This window comes from Balearica regulorum, chromosome 4 (assembly GCF_011004875.1).
Source record: "Balearica regulorum gibbericeps isolate bBalReg1 chromosome 4, bBalReg1.pri, whole genome shotgun sequence".
NCBI classification, from domain to species: Eukaryota; Metazoa; Chordata; class Aves; order Gruiformes; family Gruidae; genus Balearica; species Balearica regulorum.
This window is the reverse complement of record NC_046187.1, coordinates 50177382-50192930: the sequence shown is the minus strand read 5'-3', so window position 1 is coordinate 50192930 and position 15549 is coordinate 50177382. Positions and strand designations below refer to the sequence as shown.

The 15549-nt window shown below is 37.9% G+C and overlaps 1 protein-coding gene across 1 annotated transcript in view; it reads left to right on the top strand.

Moving 5' to 3' along the window:
* Positions 1-213: 213 nt before the first annotated feature.
* The window catches only part of TUSC3 (tumor suppressor candidate 3), a 127312-nt gene continuing 111976 nt past the window's right edge, over positions 214-15549 (top strand). Inside the window, 1 exon segment of the mRNA XM_075752096.1 lies at positions 214-390. The gene's annotated coding sequence lies outside the window, so the exon portion shown is untranslated.

The window sequence follows — 15549 nt, the reverse complement described above, 5'->3', positions numbered from 1 at the left end:
CCGAGCCCCACCTCAGCGACGGCCCTCAGACGAGCAGCGCCGCCGCCGCCACCGCCCCGCTCCCGCCGCCGAAATGGCGTCGAAAGCGCCTCAGAGGGCACGCGGCGTGGCGAGCGGGAGAAGAACTACAGTTCCCAGGAGCCACCGCGCCCCGAGGCGATGCGATTGGCCAAAGCCCAAGCCCAATCAGCGGGGAGGAGGTGGGCAGCGGTGCCGCAGGTGCTCGCCGGCGGAGGCCAGCGGCCGGGCGGCGGGGGGAACATGGCGCTGGGTACCGGGGCATCGCGGCGGCTGCTGCTGCGCCTGCCGGCCGGGAGCTGCCTCCTTCTCCTGCTGCTCCTCCTCCTCCTCCTCTGCGGCCAGCTCGGGGGAGGACAGAAAAAGAAGGAGGTAGAAACGTTCGCTTCTTTCGCCATCGCGCCCGGCTGAGGGACTGGGGCTGCCCTGCCGTGCTGCCTTCCCCCCGTCAGCGCCCGCGGGCGCCGCCCGGCGCTCTTCGCCCTGTCTCCCCCGCGCTCCTCCCGCCGCGGGCGCGGGCCGCTCTCCTCCTGCTGCGCCGGCTCCTCTCCTTCCCCAGCCCTGAGGGGGGCGCCTGTGGGGCGCAGGGCGCCGGGCAGCCGCTCACCCCGCCCCGCGGAAGATGGCCGGCTGCTGGCGGCGGCGTCTCCAGGGCAGCCGGGAGCCACCGCCGCGCCGCCCGCGGCGGCAGGGCGCAGCACCGGGTACGCCGTTCCCGGCGTTATGCCCAGGCCCGAGGTGTTGCCATCCGTTGTCGTGGGCCTTTAATTCCCTGGTTTTGAGCAAATAAAGGCAAGGGTCGCCGTCCTGTGCTCGGCTGGCCTCCGCGGCGGGCCTTGGGTGCTTCAGCAGGGTGAGGAGCACTGACCTGTAGCGACCCAGCAGGAGAATGGCGTTAAACCCCCATGTTTGTGGTGCCAACTAAAAGAAATGCCCAGAGTTAATAAATAATACTGAAGTGATGGCACCAGGTGTGTGCGTGTGTTGCTGTAGGTGCTTATATTCTCTTCAAGATGTCTTCTGGGTAAGAGGTGGAGGAAGGAGCAGATTTAATTCGATTTCAGTAGCAACAGTCAAGGAACTTTTGTATTTAAATAGGGAAATGTGCAAAAATGTGTAGTGTAAATATTTGCCATTTTCAGGTTTCAATGCTAGTAGAGCCAACTACACTTGTCTCTTCCTAGCTTGCTCTGGATTTCAGGCTAGGTTCTCATATACCCAGTGCTAGGCCAACTAGTAGAGTCTCTTTACAGTTTTTCTATAGTTTTATTTAGGGAAGGAGATAACTTTTTACCAAACTGTAGAATTTTATTTTTGTTATTTCTGGGGTTTTTTTACATGTTTTCTGTTGTTGTGTTGCCAGAAGACTCGTGCTTTGTGGTGGTGGAGGGAAGGGAAAGAACAATTTTGCTAACGTATCATCTCTTTGAACTATCTACTCAGACAAAGAAAGATGGCCAAAAATTTTTTTGTTTGTTTTGATTTTCTTTAAAGAAGTATGTAGGTTATTAAGGCTTATAGGCCAAAGAAGTAAAATGAGGAGGGGCAAGGAGGGAAGTGCTGATGTCTTCCCTCTGGTGTCCAGTGACAGGACTCGAGGGAATGGCTTAAAGCTGCCTCAGGGGAAGTTCAGATTGGATGTCGGGAAAAAGTTCTTCACTGAGAGGGTGGTCAAGCACTAGAACAAGATCCCCAGGGAAGTGGTTGTGTCTCCAAGCCTATCGATGTTCAAGAAGCATTTGAACAATACTCTGACGTGTATGGTTTAACTTCTAGGTTGCCCTATGTGAAGCCAGGAGTTGGACTCCATGATCCTCGTGGGTCCCTTCCACTTCAGGATATTCTGTAATTCTAAAAGGCCAAAGTGTAATACCCTTGTTTAGGTATCTAAATAGTGATCTGACTTTGTGGTCTTACCATGTTACAGAATAATCTGATCATTGAGATAAATCCATGGGTATCAGTGTAAAAAACGAACACCTTCACTCTAGGCATTCTCTTTTTCCCCTCCTTCTGGAAAGAGCAGGCAGTAATGTGTTGCTCTTCTGCAGCTATAATTAACTTATTTTAGAAACTTTAACTTATTAGGGTTTTTTTAATAAAATGCATTTAATGTTTGACACTCTGGATTCTTTTTTGCTGTGATGTGCTGGCATTGCAACTTTTGTTGACGCTTTCATGTAGAGTGCCAGCTGTGCTACCAAGATAGCTGAAATAGTCTTTATTTCTTTTTAAATGGAATCCTTTCCCAACAAGTAAATAATGCAAATTAAAATGGACATCTACAATTACTTTCTATAAAGTTTCCCAATCAAAGGTGGTACATAACAGGATTGAAATGGATATTTTTTGCCTAGCCATTTGGTACTACAGTTCAAGCTGGTATTTCTCCTCTGAAAAGCTTGTTATTTAGTTGGTTAACTAACACTTTCAGTCTTCTGCATCTTTTTACCTCCATTTTTCATTCCTGTTTAATATTTTTCTGTTAATGCAATGGACTAAATACTGCCCAAACAGACAAAACACTGGTTTTATGTAGACAGACTGTATCTACACAGTACTACTAGTACAACATTGTAAGTGCTTGCTTCATTTTAAATGCAAGCTTAAAGGAAAGTGTAACTTAGTGGTTACTAAGATAAATTTAGGGTTTTATCCATTGTACATATATTTTAAACATCACTTTGTGTGTGTATGATATACATTACAGGTACAGTCTGGCTCCTTTTCTTGCCCTACTAACCTCAAGTTGAAAGCTATAGTAGTTTGTCCAATATATATGGGAAAAAAAATCTGTATATGAAAGATGAAATTTGAACTTGCTTACAGGAAGTAGTCTACATTTTAAAACTGTTCTGAGGAAAATTGTATGAATTGAAAGAGCACAGGATCTTGTGCTGTGGGAGGTTCCTGTTCACAATACTGTCCAGAAGCACAATGGTAAAAGGCAAAAATGGTGGAGGTTAAATGTGTAAAATGAACCTAAGTTTTTCTTAGGTTCACCTAAGAGAGAAGTACCTCTCCTGTGAAGACAGGCTGAGAGAGTTGGGGTTGTTCAGCCTGGAGAAGAGAAGGCTCCAAGGAGACCTTATAGCAGCCTTCCAGTACCTGAAGGGGCCTACAAGAAAGCTGGAGAGGGGCTGTTTACAAGAGCATGTAGTGTCAGGCCAAGGGGTAATGTTTTTAAACTGAAAGAGGGGAGACTTAGATTAGATATAAGGAATAAATTCTTTACTGTGAGAGTGGTGAGGCACTGGACCAGGTTGCCCAGAGAAGTTGTGGATGCCCCATCCCTGGAAGTGTTCAAGACCAGGTTGGATGAGGCTTTGGGCAACCTGGTCTAGTGGCGGGTGTCCCTGCCCATGGCAGGGGGATTGGAATGAGATGATACATAAGGTTCCTGCCAGCCATTCTATGGTTCCTTCCAACCATTCTGTGGTTCAACTGTATTGAAAACCTTGAGTACTTGGAAAGTACTTGAAAATGAAATACTCCAAAATGAGAAGAATTTGAGATGTTGGAATTGGAGCTTGGTGAAGACAATGGTTTTCTATTTATTTATTTACTTAAGTTTATTTTTTTTCCTTTTAAAGCATTGGCTGCATAGAAAAGTATGCATAAAGCCTGAATGATTAGCAGTGTTGGGATCAGTTGTATAACCCTGGAAGATGAAAATAATGACTTTGCAGAAAGGAGAGCGCTGAGTTAAGATATTAGATATTTTTGAAGGATTTATTGCTAGCAGAGAAAGTTGAGTGGGGAAACTAGAGAACATTGGCATAACTTTCTGTATTGATTGTGAAATACTATGTTACAGCTGTATTTGGAGTGGAAAATATGCAAGTTCTTGAATTTCTAAAATACGTTGTCCTGTACAGTAAAATATTCTTAATGATAACTAAAGAAACTTTCTCTGGTGACAAATTACTGAAAAATGCTGAGGTACATCTTAAATTTGATTGAATTTGTAAAAATTTAAAGCGCTATTAGAGAATGGATTTGAATTAGTTGATAATTAGTCAGCTGGTGTCATGGAAGCTATTTCTAAAATGGCAACATGAATACATAAACATACAAACATTCCTATTGTTTCTCTTTAATCCTGCTGTTCACTTTTCTGTATTGTGGACACGCATGACAGCCTTTGCCGCTGGAGAGATAAATAGAAAACATTGGACTGTCTTAAAATGGCCACAGATAGAATGTAATAATTTGGAAATTAGATGAAAAGCAACACCGTAAGTTTCTCCCACGGCTCACACTTAAGAGCTAACTAGATTTGAAGACTGCTTTTCTGATTTTAATTCTGGTACTGAGCAATACCTTTATTTAAAGTGAAGTAAAAAAAAGTTCCTCGTTATGGAAATAGCAGCAAGTAACTGAAAAAGGACTGTTCTTTTGGAAATTATATTCATAATGGGAGAAAATAATTCAGTGATTACACAGTGTCTAACATATTTGTATTAACATACGTGCATTTTCTGTAAAGCATGTTTCCAATCCTTTTGATACTTTTTATATATATCTTATACAAATTCTAAGTAGGTAAAACTATTAAAAATTGAAAGGAATCAGAATGAGAATATTACACTTTGAAATATACCGCTTGGCTTTTTATTATAAATTGCTTTGCATGGACAATTTATATAGATAAATAAGATTTTTATTTTTTATAATACTGAAACACGTAGAATGAGGCTATTGGTTTTGCAATATTGAAAGCATTTCTCACAGAGGGTAAAGTTTACTTTTGAGCTTTCAGATGGATGATTCAGAAGCTTAGTTAAACCACTGATAAGCAATTGGAGTAGCTATTTTTCTCTAGTTAAGTTTCTCATTACTGACAGTTCTGACACAGGGAAGCTGTCTGTGTAGACCAATGTATCAGCTTTGTTTAAGTGGAAGTATCTTGTTGAACTTAAATCTATTTGAAAAGATGCTGATGACATATAACAATGTTGTAGTAATCTTGTTGTTCTGTAACATAAGCTTCTGTAATGTCTTAGTTTGCCTGAGTATTTTTGAAGTATTTCAAGATGGGTATCTCTGTCGCTGTTCCTTACCTTTTCCTCAGATGTGCTTTTATTGTTCCTGACAAATGTCTATCTGATGTGCCTATAGAAGCCTTTAGTGGTGGTGACTCTACAACTTCCTTAGGTAACCTACTGCTGTGTCTTATTGTTAAAAGATTTTTTTCTCAGAGATCAAACCTAAATTTCCATGTGTTCAATCCCCCATTTTTGAGCCTGTTATTTCTTGTCCTCATCATGACCATAAAGAACAGATTATTCTTTTATAGGTACATAGTCTTCTCTGTTTAGACAGGGACTGAAGGTAGCAATTGACAGTTTTTCCAGTGTGGTGGGGTTTTTTTTCTTACAAATAGAAGCAACCATGTATTTTTTTTTTTTTTTACAGCTTTGAGTGTTAAATGTGATAATTTTCTTGAGAGAATCTTCAGTCCTGAACATAGTTTCCTCTAGTTTATGTGAAATTAACTGGGATAGATTGGCAGGATCCTCTTGTGACTGCACCATGCATTCTTGTTTTTCTTTGCCTTTACATATTGAGGCCACCTTGTTTGTTCAAGGTTATTGATGATTATTAGTGTGTTCCTTCCTTTGCAGCCAGGATGGTACTTTCTGCTTTAAAATTCCTTTCCTAGTCTAATTTGTGGTGGTGTTTTACCATAAATGTAGCAATTCTTACCCTTGCAGAGCTAGGGCCAGCAAAATGTGCAGCAAAGCCTGCTGCCCTTGGTCTCTGTTGCTCCAAAACGGAATGGGTACTACTTAGTTTCTTCCTCTGTCTCCTGATGCTGTTTTTGATGATCTGTAGTATTCTTTCCTTCTGATCAATGTTCTGCCTGCATATTTAATTTAAAGAAAGAGATTATGAGAAACATGGTAGAGCGAGTGGAGAAAAAGAAAAGAAAAAAAAGATGTATGATGAACGAGTGTTCAGCACAGATTCAGTGGTGCATGTAAGATGTGCCGTTTTTGATCTCTCAGGATCTCTGATACTATTTCAACAAAATAGTGGTGATTAAAACTTAAGTTTCCTCTCTTTATCTCTTGAAATTTTGTTTAACATTAAACTTTAATATAAAGCCTTTTTTGTCTTATAATAACTAAAATTGAGTTGTGTCTCCAGACTATGGAGTGCTGTATGTTTTTGCTTTTGAAACAGCATGCAGGAAAATGTTTGGCAGTTATACCAAATATAGACTCCTCTTTAAAAACTTTATTAAAAATTGAGATATGGCAAAGGTTGAGTCTTTGAAGGGAAACTCAGTCCTGACTATAGATTTGGCTTCAAGCAATTTTAAAGATGTGTTTTAAGTGGTGGGTTTATATCCATTTGTGTAATTTGCCGTTTTACTTATTGTTGCAGTGGAGAGAAAAGAGTTTTTTTCAAGCAATGCTTAAAGCTTTAAAATAATTATCCTGGGTTTGAGGTGAAATAACAGTGATAAGTTGTACCTGGAAATGTAAGATTCTTGAAATGCAATTCTAAATGTTTTTTTCTACTCTGTCCTAAAAAGAATGGGGAAAAAGTGTTTGCAAGAATTCTTTATTTTCTTCTGATTTTTACAAGCAGCAAAAGCCTCTATATGCCTTCCTCTTCTATTCCTAATTAACTAACATTTTGGAGAAACTTGACAAAATTAACTAGCAGTTCTTGTTTTAAAAAAATCTGTATAGAAAACCTTGAAGTCTTCAGTGATTGCATACAATAAGTGAAATAAAGGATGCTTACAGCAGTCTGATAGCATTTTGTAATTGGATTACTGAAACTTTTCTGTCCCAGATGTCTCCATTTGGCATCCTTGCTGTCATAAGACAGATCAGTGGCGTAATTGATCTTTTCGCCTGTTCTGTTCTACAACCGTTTATACAGCACATCCTGTGCAACCACATGGAAAATACAGATTGTATCTGCTTGAGTTCCAAGTGCTCTGGAAAAATCAGTCAGTACAGTTAGAGTGGGAAAGCATTGGGGGTTTTTTGTTATTGTTTTGGATCTTCAGATTTAGTCTCTCTGTTTTTAAAATGTGAAGTTCAAACACTTTTTTTTGGCTAAACTAATGATCAGAACTAAAAAGGAACGTTACCTGGTATTGTTTTAGGCCTCTTGCTCTAATAAATCTGAAAGTAGGCATAATAAAAAAGTATTGTTATCTTTTTCATCTAATGCTATGAGATATTATAATATATGTTATAATACGTTCTTTAATGTTTGGTGTGTATATCAAATGTAATAACCATTCTTTTTTTTTTGTTAGAACTTTCAATAACGAGGGATTGCCATGAAATAAATTGAAAGATACAGTGATCTTCAAAGCCACATTTCAGATAGAGAAACTTGTATTTTTATATGCTGTTATCACAAGTCCTTCACATTCTAAGAAAGATAAGCAAATTGATACCTGCATTGAATGGATTGCTTCTCTTACGACAGAATTAAAAAAAAAAAAGGCAATATTTTGGTGACAGAAAATAATTCCAGAAATTTGAGATGGAAAAGATGTGCACCCTTGCCAGTGCAAGCATCTTTGTGACAACACTCCTCTTCATGATTGCTAAAGTGGTGGCAGGACTTTTATCGTTTCTCTGGGGAGACTGTTCTCCCACCTAATAGGATTTACTGCTAGGATTTTATTTTCTTCTGATGATTGTATCTGACAATACCATTTTGGAATACCCCAAGTTCTTCATCTTCCTCTTAAGCAGTTGCAGTCTTTAGCCTAATTATGCCATTCCATTACTTTTTCTTGTTCTTTTCTTCTGAATCTAAAGCAACTTATTTTTGAATTTCGGACTTACTTGTTGTTAAGCTTAGCAGAGTTTGGCTGTATTGCATTGAAAAATTATATATCAAATTTATAGCCTAAGTGATAACTACAGTTGTGCAATGCCTTTGTGGAATGACATTTTGAGCTCACAGGGTTGCTCAAGGTTATAGGTTATAGCATCTGCTGCTTGAAGGATAAAAACTATTTTCTGCTCTGCTTTTCGTTTAGCTTTTTAATAATTTCATGTCACTATTGCTGTCCGCTCTACAATTACAAAATTAGTATGCTCGGTTACCTTCCTTATCCAGTTGCTTTACATAGGCCAACTAAGACGGGGTCTAATCCTGCATCTTACATATTTACATTTCTGTTTAACTTTTCTAGATTTTGATGTGTATGGTGTTCCTGTCTGAGCCATGTAAATGTCTCTTCAATGGAGATTTTTGAGCTTGTAGAGCAAAGTGTAGGTAATATAGGAAAAAAACCTACTTAAAGTATAAGGTTCATTTCTGTATTTCATTTTATAACTTCTGCCAAACATTGTTGTAAGCTTGATTATTTTATGAAGTCCTTGATACTTAGGCTGGTTTTCATGACTCATGAAAATAATTGACAGTTGTTCAGCTAATTAATTACCTGATTCCCTTAATATTGCATATTATCAGGCCCTGCTGACTACACATTCAGGCTTTTTCACCTATTTTGTTCCTTAGATCTTGTCAGTGCCAGAGGTACATTCTGAATCTAAAGTTAAGCCTTTAGCTCAAATTTGCGCTTTTCTCCAAGAGGCTGTTTGTTTAGAATAATGAATTGTTATATTTATATTGCGGTGTTTTTTCTTCATTATGCTGAAGAATATGGTTATTTTAACAATGACGTATGAAAGGTATTTTTGGTGGTGCTGCTTAAACTTTTCTACGTAATTGTAGCTGCTTTGTCTTTTTTTTACTTCAGTGGTTCAAATTATTGCTTAAAACGTTTTGTTCTTTTTCATTCTCTTAATTATCATCAACTCCATATGACCATCCTCTACTTTTAGTAGTAAACTAGAATGAAATCTAAACTGCATTTAATCTGTAATTACTAAATTCACTGGCATACTGATGTACTGCAAATATGAAACTTAAAATATATTTTTAATCCTATTAAAGTATTTTAATGTGAATCTTCATCTTTCTATAAAAGACGTAACTAGAGACTCAAATTCTGCAAGGGAGATTAGTGTAGGGGATGACAAAACTGAGCAGGCAGGATGCTTTTTCCTTTCTCTACTCTGTTTTTTCAAGGTTATCTAAGAGTATACAGAAGATACTTGAATACAAGTAGAAATCTGTTTTGACTGACAGAGGTAATGTATATTTTTCTAGATACCCTAAAAGTTGCAGGGCTAGGGCTACATACAGTGAGGTAATAAATTGGCTATACCAGTATATGTTTAGGTGTTTGTTCAAAGAGAGGAATTCAAGCTACAATTGGGTGAGGCCATCGTAGAACAACTTGTTAATGGAAAGAGTAGGGCACCTCATCATGAGTTGCAGTACCAGCACTCTCTATAGTTGGAGATCTTGAACTGGGGAATAAGAAATGCAAAAGGATGTTTACGAAATGTTGTCCTTCTCTAGAGTTTGGATGCTAAAATCAGAACTATAAGGCTGTGCTCTCCACTCTGTGTGGTCCAGAATTTGGTATAATTTCCTAATGTAGAAGCTGTCTTGGTAAAGTATTGCACAGCCTTCAGCTACAGGAGGAGACAGTGGTGATGACTGTATGCTAATTCTACAGCGAGGACTATGTACATGGTCCTTAAAAATGATAAAGTAAAATAAGAATGTAATCACTTGATTAGAGTGATTTTTTTTTTCTTTCTCCGCATGATGATGTATTTATGGTTAAGGTGGTATATGCTCTGGTTTCTGTTCAGATCATGTAAGATGGTGTAAGCGTGTAAGCATGCCTGTTGACTGTGGTTTATAGGATATGGTTTCAGGGATTTTTCTTGAGATGTGGGACTTGAATACTTCCAGGTTGATGAAGATCACATTGAATCTACTTCTTGGCCAAACACTCTGAAATTTAGAAGAGTGCACAAATGCTCACAGCAGTAAGTGGGTTTTGTTTTCAAGCATGCTTTTAAAGTAAATCCTCTGTGATGCCTTTTACTGAGGTATTTTCAGGTACTAGATATTTTCAGATTGTGAAGATCAGATGCCTAAGGGGAATTAAGGCACCTACTTTATCAGTCTTTTTAATGGGGCCCTAGACTTGATCTCACTGCAGAGTCTGGCATGTTCAGGTGTCGGGCATGTTCAGAGGCCTGGAGAGCATTCTTCCTCTCCCTTTACTGCTGTGTTTGAGTATTTTTTTTTTACATGTAGGAGTGTTGAATCCGATCAACTTTTTCTTTTCAGCAGTTGATCTGAATTTGAGGCAAAATGCCTGTGAAATGTGATGCCACAGAAATGACATGTAAATATATTAAAAAAGACACAATAAGTTACATGCATTTCTAAAAAGACAAGTTTTGATCATCCAAACAGACATTGCTTTGATCCAACAGGAATATTTTGGTAATGCTCTTTAGATGTGTCCTTTTATCACAGTTAAGCAGTAATTGTTATCACAAAATCCAGATGGCAATATCTGGTAATTTCATTCGGGTAATCGTTCCAAGAGTATTCTTTTTCTTTAAGGAAACATAACATGACCTTTCCTTAAAAAATAGTAAAAACATTTACCAGATTTAACTATTAAGATTTAAGAGAAGCCAAGTTCAATGATAAATGTATTCAGAAGTGAGGGTCCTTAAATCTTTTAGAAATCTGTTAGAGGATAGAAACTCATAATGCTAAGTTTTCTGACTTGTATATTGTTTTTTGCATCACATTCTAAAATATCTTAATCATAGTTTGTACTCGTGGTAACTATGTAATAGCTCAGCTGTAATGCATTTCACTGGAAGCTTTTTCAGCTTTTGGTTCTATGCCTGTTTTCTACCAAAGCTTCCAACTGTAGTGGTAAGTGAATGACAAGAGTTCCACTGGCATTTCAAGGAGGATGCCAGTCCTAGGAAGCTTAATCGAAATTCAAGATGTAGGATTGTTATGCCTCTTATTTGTCCAGAGCAGATGGATTCAGTTATTGACAATGTGACAGTGCTTTGAGATGGTGAGGCAGAAATTGCTCAGAAATTGACAGGAACGGTGCATATTAGTGCTGAACTGAGGTTACTGTGTAAATATTTTCCTTCTGTTGTGAGACACTTTCTCCTCTAAGCTAAGTGTGGATAGAAGCTCTTGTCTATATTTATAAGTTTTCTTCAAATCTCTGTTTATTGATAGCAGTGAACTAACTTCTTTAGTGGGCAATTTGTTTAGAACTAAGATAAGACATTATTAATATCCGCTGGACAGGCTCCAGATATTATCATTGTTTTCATTCCTTATGATGATTTTTTTTTTTTTTTTTTTTTAGTTTGAGGCATTGATAATAATTTTCCACTTAAAATGCATGGTAGACTTTCTCATTTTTCTATTTGTTTTCCTCTATGGTGGATAAATCAATCAATACAGATAGATTTTTATATATATGTCTATATATGTGCATACTCTCATACTGGTTTCCCTTGGTCTGTATGAAATAGCACTTACCTTTGTGTTGACAGCTATGAGTTCTTGTCTTCCTATAACTCTAAAACCTAGATCCTGTAAATGATCAAAGTGCTTAACCAGACCTCATGGATAATGTAGCTTTCAGAGTAAAAATTTAATCTAAAATGCTCTCGTGTAACTGTGTATTGATTCTGGAGGCTGCTAATATTGTTCAATATCTTTAAAAACAATAGGCACCTGAAGTTCTGCTTGTTGCACATACGGAGAACAATCCTCATCTGATTTGGTATCTTGTACTTTAGCCATTCTGTACACAGAAACTAGGCATTCTGATGTCATTGTTTGCTATGAACTTGTAACATTCACAATAGGATTTAATTTGTCAATGAAATATGACATCTCAACCTTTTATACAGTAGTGTTGTGGTTAGAGTTTGTCTGGAAAACTGAAATAGTGGGAGCAGTTGATACTCATTTGATTTTCTGGGAAATTCTATCCTGCTTCACATAAAGTACCCTAAAGACTTGGCTGTCAGCTCCTCTGGGTGCTTGGATCCTCTTAAGGTGGTCTGTGTGCATCAGTTGTTTTTGCCCTGCAATGCATTGTTTTGCACTCTGAAATGGTCTCTTGAGTGTGTGAACTGGATTCTATTACTAAAATTAAGCTGAAGCATGCATTCCAGAAATGCAGGTAATGCACTCCAATTGCTAATCCACATTCAGTCCTTGGAACCAGTTTCAAATTAGTTTTGAAGCAGAATCCTTCAGGTGTGGATATTAAGGTTTCAGCACCAGCTGTTTTGTTTTACAGACATAGTTGTTCTTGTTGCACTGCTCACTGCTATTGATCTAGTCAAACTGTCCTCTTGCACAGCTACAGAGCTTTGGAGGAGGTTGCAGGATTCACTGGGCCGCAGTGGAGCGATGAGGAAAGATAATTTTCTAGCTGAATGATGATCATTCGGAAGAGGGAAGTCCCGGGTTCCCACAACTATTTATACGTTTAATCCAATAACTGTTTAGTGTAAAACATTGTAATACAATCTGTTCAAGTAGATTTACTTGTCCACCATCTGGACATGAGTGCTGCCTGCCAAATCTTTAAGTTGGGAACCACATGGAGGGCAGTGAAAGAAATCAAGGTTACTTTTAAGTAGTGAGAGTCAGAATAACCTCTGTACACTCACTTTCTCCATTTAAACTCACCTACTCAGTTATAACTGCCTTTGTCAGCGGAAGTGGCTGAAGGAAGTAAGTGTAGAGTGAACTATGCCCAGTGCCAGCCCCTGAATATTTAGAAGTAATGGGGACCTTGCTGGGAACATAAAGGTGCTCAGATCAGCATTTTTCTTCTGCTGTTCTAGGCTGGCTGTATACTACAAGAATATGGAGGAGGGGGAGATTACACAAGATCTGGGTTGTAAGTAGCTAGTGGCAGGCAGGTGAAGCCTGTTCAAATCTGGAATTGCTAGCTGTGGTCTCAGTTCCTGTTTGCCTGTAGATCTAAATTCCTCAATTAACTGCTTCTCTGTGGCTTAGTTAAACTAAGTACTGTGTTATCTCTACAGGTAGCAAGCAAAAGAGAGTATAGCACAAGATTATAGTCGTGTTTGATTTAGTTTAGAGGTGGTCAAACGCCACCATATTGACTTGGTTTTCATGGAATGCTAGACAGGGGGAGAGGGACTAAAGTTTATTTTAGTGCAAAATATTTTATGCTATAGAAAATATTTAGTAAGTGGACTACACCAGAAAACAATGAGGCCTGAAGTCATCCCATTGTAGGCTTTTACTTGAGATACTGTTACTGGAGGTTTAGCAATCTTTAGTAGCATTGGTGGCGGTACTAATAGAGACGGTTCCGCCTATGTTAGAAGTGAGTGATATTTCATCCTCAGTTCTCCTTAAATTTAAGACAAATATGCTGATGCCTTAGCCATGTTCATTTTTACAAAGCCTCAAGTGAGATACATTGGTGATATTGTAAGTCCAAGTATATATTGCATATTCAGATGACATACAGTTTCATGGAAAGTAGAACTTTATTGCATTCTTCTTGTCCCACTGTGTTCAAGTGATGTAAATTATGGTTGTGTTGTTGTATTAGTTTATTGGCATGTATCTTAAGTGATTCAAAAATCTAGCTGAAGCTGTTCAGTTATAGCAACATCAGTTTTTTGAGCAATGAATGCATTGTGCTCTCAGGCAGAACTCATGCTTGCTTGGCTGTGAGAGAGAAAATTACAAGTTCATTAGCTGATACAGCAGCTTTGTTTCCCAAAGTAATTTGAAGTTTGTACTTCTCCCAAGAAGTGAAAATGGAACTTTTCCTGAATTCAGTGAACTGTTTTGATTAAAAAAATGTTCAGGAGGGAACATGTTTTACTCGTCTTTACAGTCAATCTTGAGTATACAAAGAGTTAAAAGAGTATGATTTAAAAATGAGCTTAGAGAGACACTTTCAGCTGGTTTTCATCATTAGATCTATAATCACTTTTTCTAAGAATAAAAAAATGCATAGACCTTTAGAAATTTGATTTCAGGTTAATTTCGTAAGTTAATTTCATAAGGTCAAAATTTAGACTTCACAGTATATCCGAAAGCAACGTTATTTTGGTAAACACTCACATCAAATTTTTACTTTTGTAATGTAGACATTAATTCCACTTCCAGTTTCTTCAATGTGAGTTGTTGAGTTATCCACTATAAAGTACCTGAACTTTTAATATTAAACACAGAAATTATTGCTCAGTGTAGGTATTAAATGGCTGTTTCTTAACATATTTAAACCATTAGCTTTTGCATTAAAGCTTCCTGACCACTTGTACAGTCTTGATTTAGCGTTCAACAGTGAACTTCTGCTTTAGTCTTATTAATTGCACTTTTTTTTATTTAGATCAAAATTATATGCTGGCATGTCTGAATAGTCTTCCCTTAAACTACTCAGAAATAGATCTGAAACTACAAAGTAATTATTTTATGTTAATAGGATTAAGGGCTTTATCTGTCACTTGAGATTGTCTACCTCCTGTTGAACCACAGAATCCATTCATTAATTTAGCACCATGCTATGTCCTTTGTCTTCTAATTGAATGACTTACCAGGGAAGGTACTGTTCCAATGAAAGGAACTCCTGCTCAAGCAACTGCATAATACTTCTGTCCCTTAATGTACGGGTAATTGCAAGAACTTCATCTGGATGGCCGACAGAGGACAAAGGAAAGCTTTATAAAAAGTTTTCTTGTTTGAAAATGTTGATGTATTAGTCACAAAGAAGAAGAATGCTAAACGTAATGGTTCTGTCATAATTTTGTGTGTTTTTTTTCCTCCTGAGAAATAGAAATTGCTATGAAACTTGACATTAAAGTGACCAATAAAGGGATGGCATAATAGAATAAAACTATGGAGAATAAATGTCAGAGATGGCAAAGAACGTATGAGTAACTATTAGTAATAAAATGACAGTGAAATAATGTGAGGATAGATGACGATTTTTCTCACAATGAGAACATTAGTCATGATCAAAATAAGTTTGAAAAAAAGTATTAGGAGGCGTACTACTCTGAAACATACATTAACACAGGGGTAATGGGTACAGTATACGATTGCCTAATTTTTAAAAGTGGAGCTTACAATCAATCAATTTTGATGCTTTCAAAGCTTTCTTTATTGCCTAGTATTTTTAACTTTAATTGCTTGTGGAATGGTTTTACTGAAATGTTTTACCAAAAGAAAAAGGATTGCTTTGCCTATGATGAAAGGAAAGAAGGAAAAATCAACAGTCTGAACTTGTATCCAAACTTTTGCAACTGAGTAGTTGTGTCATCTCAACTCTTCTGTATTACAATTTGTCCATTTCTAGCAAAGGAGAAAATTGTGAATTTTCCTTTCTATGAAGTAGGATTTCTATTAAATTTTTTTTGGTTGGCTGGGTTTGGTTTTTTTTTTTGTAGCAAGTCATGCAGAGCAATGTTTTGCTTTGGAACCTTTCTTGTCTTGTAGTAGATTGTCCATTAAATCGACTAGGTCATGTTGCTACTGTTTTCCGTGTAAAATGCTGTAGATATTTGTGATTGATAGGCATTGCTAATGTCCTTTAAAATGCACATCTGCTCAGAGAGGCAGGTT